This window comes from Zeus faber (genome assembly GCF_960531495.2).
Source record: "Zeus faber genome assembly, chromosome: 8".
In the NCBI taxonomy this organism is placed as follows: domain Eukaryota; kingdom Metazoa; phylum Chordata; class Actinopteri; order Zeiformes; family Zeidae; genus Zeus; species Zeus faber.
In genome coordinates this window covers 29051658-29057657 of record NC_137195.1, presented here as the reverse complement: position 1 = coordinate 29057657, position 6000 = coordinate 29051658, and positions in this window count along the sequence as shown.

The window sequence follows — 6000 nt, the reverse complement described above, 5'->3', positions numbered from 1 at the left end:
AAAAGCAAAAGAACCCCCCCGGCAGTAACAAACTCCAAATCATCGGCTTTTGAAAGGCTGCTGCTCTGATGATCCCATTCACGGGCGTAAAAAGGCCCACGTTAGTGATGATTTACAAAACTTGATATGCAGTGCAGTGCAGGAAATAACATGATTATAGCACTTTTTCATCACTTTCAAATTGTCACTTTGATTTTAAAAGGAAGGTAGAGATGGTCAATATTAGATGGTTGTTTTTAAACAAACAAATTGTATATTGTTAGTATGAATGTACCTAATATCCTGTTTGCTTTACAAACCATATTTATGATATTTCATGAAATGTAATTCGTCATGTCGAATTAGTGCTTAAAATATACATTATCAAATAAAGGCCTACGTTTTGTTTTTTTTAATCATTCCTTTTTTCCTCGCAATTCCTCCGTGTCCCACTAGGCGGCCCGAGCTCCTTCACTGAGCTTCCGTGATCCGCGACAGCTGTGAAATGCAATGGTATCGAACGATATCTTCAGGAACATTACAGGTACACCCGCATTCATACACCGACTTCCACTCACATGGACCCGCGACCTACAACTAGTCAAACACCATTGGAACAGGTACTAAGATTGAAAAAAGCTATCACATTATTTATATTACTATTATACCTTATTAAGCCAAATCGGTTTGGCATTTTTGTGTATTTAATATCAACAAAAATAGCCCTAAACTAAAGTTGTCACACCTCGTGAACCTTTTTAAGGACCACAAATCCAGTGGTACAGAGAACACTTTTAATTTGACCTTTTAATAATAATATTAATTTTAAAAAGAAGAAAAATTGTAAGTGGAATTCCATTTTCCTCAACTCAAAGGCCAAACGGCACCCCCTAACCCCATCCCATTTCGTTTAGTGTGTTTTTTTTTTTTGTTTTGTTTTTTTTTACAAAACCCGAACAAAAGTCTACCTTGATTGGTACAACGCAGCCACAGCACCTTCTGGGTGCCAATCAATGCTGCTAATCATAGTTTTGCTACCAACGTTGAGCCACCGGCCCACGGGCTGCATGATTAATGGCTTATCATCGGTGCAGAGGGGACCATCACGACCATTAGCGCCGGGATCAGAGGCACAGATGTATATCAGGGAAATGGAAAGGGAGGCAACCTGTGTAGATATACCGGAGCAAATATAGCTCACACACTCACCCGCAGATTGAATTGAACGTATGGACGCACTCACAGGTAGACACACTGGCAAACAAAGTATTTTTCTTATGGGAAAACAGACTTTGGAGATTTGACTTTAGTGTGTCTACCTTTTTGCTTCAAATCTGTCCATGCTGCAAGACCTGGCAACCCACCACCATATACAGTATAAACCCTTTTTACTGTGTGTGTGTGTGTGTGTGTGTGTGTGTGTGTGTGTGTGTGTGTGTGTGTGTGTGTGCGTGTGTGTGTGTGTGTTTGTGTGGGGGGGGGGGGGTTGGATTGCCTTTCGCATTCAAATTTCCCTTTGTTTCCTCTTTGATTGCCTCAGCATTTGTTTATTTTCGACTTGGGATAATTGAGGGAAAATTAAAATTGCTGTTGTTTAAATGTTGTCTGATGAATTTGAATTCCGTTTTTGTTTTTTACTGGAAATTTGATTCAGCAGCGATGATAATGTTGCGGTTGTCAAGATATTTATTAAAAAGCTTTGTTTTTTTTAACAAAGAAAGAAGACATCTAAGCAAAGTGAAGGAAGGTGATAAACTCTAATGTGAATGATATCCTTGATAATATTGACAAGGAGACAATATTATAAAGTTAGACATTATTGTTGTCAAATCAATATTTTCTCTTACACTTTGGGATCAACCTGTATCTTTGATAACAGCATTGTTTATGAATTAAACATTTCTTCTTTTGTTTTACTATTTCTCAAAATGTGTAGCGGGAGACTCGCTAAGCTTGTTTGTTGCTACCAAACAGGTCAAGGTTGCTGGCTCTCGCCCCCGCTGTTTATTTCCAACATGGAACGGAATGGGGCTGTTGGCTTTTTCTTTTTTTTTTTTTTTTGCTGAGGCCCGGCGTGGTTTCCAGCGCTGATTACGAGGAGGTAGGGGGAGAGCAGTGAATAAAAATGGGACACTATGGATAACAGTGGAACGGGCAAAACTGATAGGATAAGGTTTTCAAAATAAATTAATGAATGTATCGATAAATCCATAATAAACAAATACATATGTGATCAATACTTAAATAAGTATAGAGTCAAGTAAATTAACAAATAAATAAATCAATGAATAAATACATACAATGACATGGGTCAATGACATGGCACTCTTTTTTTTGTCCGATTTTACACAAATACGCGTATTAGATAGAAAAAATATAATTATAATTATGTTATATAATAAGTGTTTAAAAGTTTGGGAGTTTTGGTGCTAGAAAATTGAAGAAATACAAAATAGAAATAAATGCTTGTATCTCAATATTTTTTTTCTCCCCTTTAAAAGCTTCATTTGTCATTTACCCAGGTATACTTACATATAAACACGGAAACCTGTATTCATACACACGTGATACTTACTGCATACTACATTAATCTATACAAATATATATTCATAGATAAACATGTACATTTTTGGAAATAACACAACACTGTAATACCGCTAGTCAGATAGTAGATTTGCCATTATCTTTTTTTGCCGAAAAGCCAATATATCAGACAATGGAGTTATTTCAGGTACTTACTGTAACCACAATAAAGTCACATTAATCATTAGGTGCACACTACTCGGTATTTGGCGCTTAATCATCTGTTAGCACCATGTGTTCTTGAATTTCTATAAGCGTATCTTATCATATCTTATGCATGGATGGTTAGAAATGCAGCTTTGCTTAAAGAAAACCAAACAAAAAAGTTGCTTAATGTCAATACTCAACAAGGGCTCTTGTGAGGGCTCTTGCCAGGTGCCAGGGGTGCATTAAGTACTTGAATTTCGTCCTCAGAAATTGAAGTACTGGAACACCTTGAAAAGCCCCTTTTGTGCTCAAGTGCTTGAAAAGTCCCACAATCCTTGAAAACTTGTGATATTCTCCCCTGGGTTTGTTATTGAAATCGTAACGTAAGAAAAAAAAAAAACATTAAAAATTTGATTTGATTAGTTTTGTGTGAAGTCCTTGAAAATAAAAGGAAGTGCCTTAAAAAGTACTTGAAAGTCCTTGAATTTATTTTTGTAATGCCAGAATGCCCCCCAGTGTGCGTGTGTGTGTGTGTGTGTGTGTTTGTTATGCCTGTCTTCCTGCCAATCCGCCCATTCTGCCACTCCTGGCTGAACAAATGGCAGACACACACACACACACACATTCACACACACACACACACACACACACACACACACACACACACACACACACACACACACACACTCAGATTCTTCTGATATAAAAGTGATGTCAGAGTAAATACACTTAGTAAGTGAAGACCCATGTTTCTGGCGAACTTCTAAACCCAAAAATAGTACATTCATAGAACAGTCCTCACATGTATACTAAAACAAGAAGTTTCCAGAATATAAAATACAGGTGTCTTACCTTTCACTGTGCCGACACACACACATTCCTGTACCAGTGTCAAAGTGAGGTCAGAGTAAATACAACTGGCAAGTGAGGACCCATGTTTCTGGCAGACTTCCAAAAATAGACCATTCTCCGAATTTATTCTATTCAGAGAATGGTCCTCACAAGTAAAGTAAAACAAGCACACACATACACACACACAAATACACACAAAAGGTGTCCCACCCCCAATTTGAATAAATATATAAACTTAGACATGTAATAGCTGTCTCATAAACACACTGTGCCTGTGGTTTTGAGACAACAATGTCAGCGATTGAAAACGACCCAGATCCCTTTCGCGCTGCTCATGCACCTGCCTCACCAGCTCAAATCCTTCAACTTCCCTGATCAGACTTTCCTCCTCCTTTGGAAGGAGTCTAGCCAATTGCACCAATCGCCGTCCGTGATATATAATAACTTCTGTCGCACTGTGATGCTGTTTCCAAGGCGTTATCTGAAGTTTTTGTTTTTACGTTTTTTTTACATTAGGATTAATAGAACACATGCACTTCACTTCACCTGCCACACACACAGACACACACACAGTCTGAACGAACCATAATTCAGCCTTATTACTGATCTTATCATTTAATGTGGCCTGGAAATGACTTACAGCCACGGCATCGCCCCGAGGTGGTTACATCATATTTAAATTATTCCAGATTAAAAATAATAAAAAAAAAACACCTGTATGTTAAGCCGGCACATGCTCCCCCGTCCCCGAGCGACCATTGAAGCTAATTATGATGAAAAAAGGCAATACTTTAATGGCAACCGGTTATTCAGCACCTCTGGCTCTCTCGGTCTGTCTGTCTCTCACGCGTTCTGTTGCTGTGGGTGATGGCTTAATATGGGAGAGTGCACACACACACACACACACACACACACACACACACACACACACACACACACACAGACAATGAGATACTTATCAACCTCACATGGAAGGGGGAAAGAAAATGATGATTAATGTGCTATCTGTTCTTAACTCTGTTCATCCCTCATTCAACCACCTCTCCATCATCCTGTCTGTCTGTCTGGCTTTCTGTCAGTGGATGGCAGTTGGTTCGACATTGCTGCAGTGGGCCACGCCTGCCAAGCAACCTGAGCGACGCAGATTCCCTCTCTTTCTTCCTCCTCTCTCTCACACTCTTCCTCTTTCTCTCTCTCTCTCTCTCTCTCTCTCTCTCTATATATATATATATATATATATGTGTGTGTATATGACCCTCAACTGTCTAATTTTAACGCCTCTTTCCAAAAATGAAACTCACACAACTTGAGGTAGGTGGGGTGGGTTTCATCAGAATCTGAATAAGCTCATGAGTCTAGAAAAATATAAAAGAGAAACAAATATATGAAAATATGCAACACGCGGTTCTGTGCACAGGGTAAAACTACATTCAAAAGTGGCTTTATAATGTCCCGACACCTTTATTGCATACTCGCTTGGTTGCTCACCGCCAGAAATCCATTCATTCATTCCATCCAAATGACAGTGAGTGTTACAAAACATTGTGACGTTGTGAAATAATTTATTTTCCAAAAAACTGTTTTGATGCTGTCCAAAACTCACCAAGTCTTCATAAAAATGGGAATTCCAACTCTGCCATAGCATACAGTAACAACACATGTATATAAAAATTGTAATATCACACATTACATATAATGAGGCAAAGACATTAAGACAGTCATGATATGAATGAATAAATAACAAAATGCATCAACAACAATAAAATAAAAGAACATTTAGATTGCACTTTATAAAAAAAAATTATGAACGCAAGGACATGGTAAAAAAAAATTTAAATAGTGAAGAACAGTGCACATAAAGGTGTGTAGGTGAGCTGTGATGTATGTATGAGCCACAATTGAGAAATGACAATTTTTTCTTATTTGTATGAATTTTTAATGGACATACGTTTGTATGTTGCAACAAACACCTAAGTGTGAGTGTAAATATAAGTGTGTGTGTGTACGTGCGTGCGTGCATGCGGAGGATGCACATTGCTGCGGGGCGTCGCTGTATGACTCGCCGAAACATTTCTGCGCTGTGCCTACAGCCGGCCCAGCGCCACGGAGACCGCGATGGAAGCTCATGCAGAGCGGAAGACACAGACCAGTGGCTTCATCTAATGAGCAGACTGTTGTTCTTCCGCCGAGGGGACGCCGCCGTTGGGCTTGCGCGCACACACATCTTCAGCAAGATTTTATGAACTAATTAAGCTCTAAAAGTTGCCACCTTAAACAAAAAAAAAAAAAAACAAGATTCAAACAAAGCTGAGAGAAAGCCCCTGGGAAACAATGCTAATTTCTCACTTTGAAAGTGTGTCTAGGATGGTCTAATTCTGCCACCAAGTCTGGTTGAATTGAAATGTCTACTGCCCCCTTGCCCTGAATTAAATCTCCTAT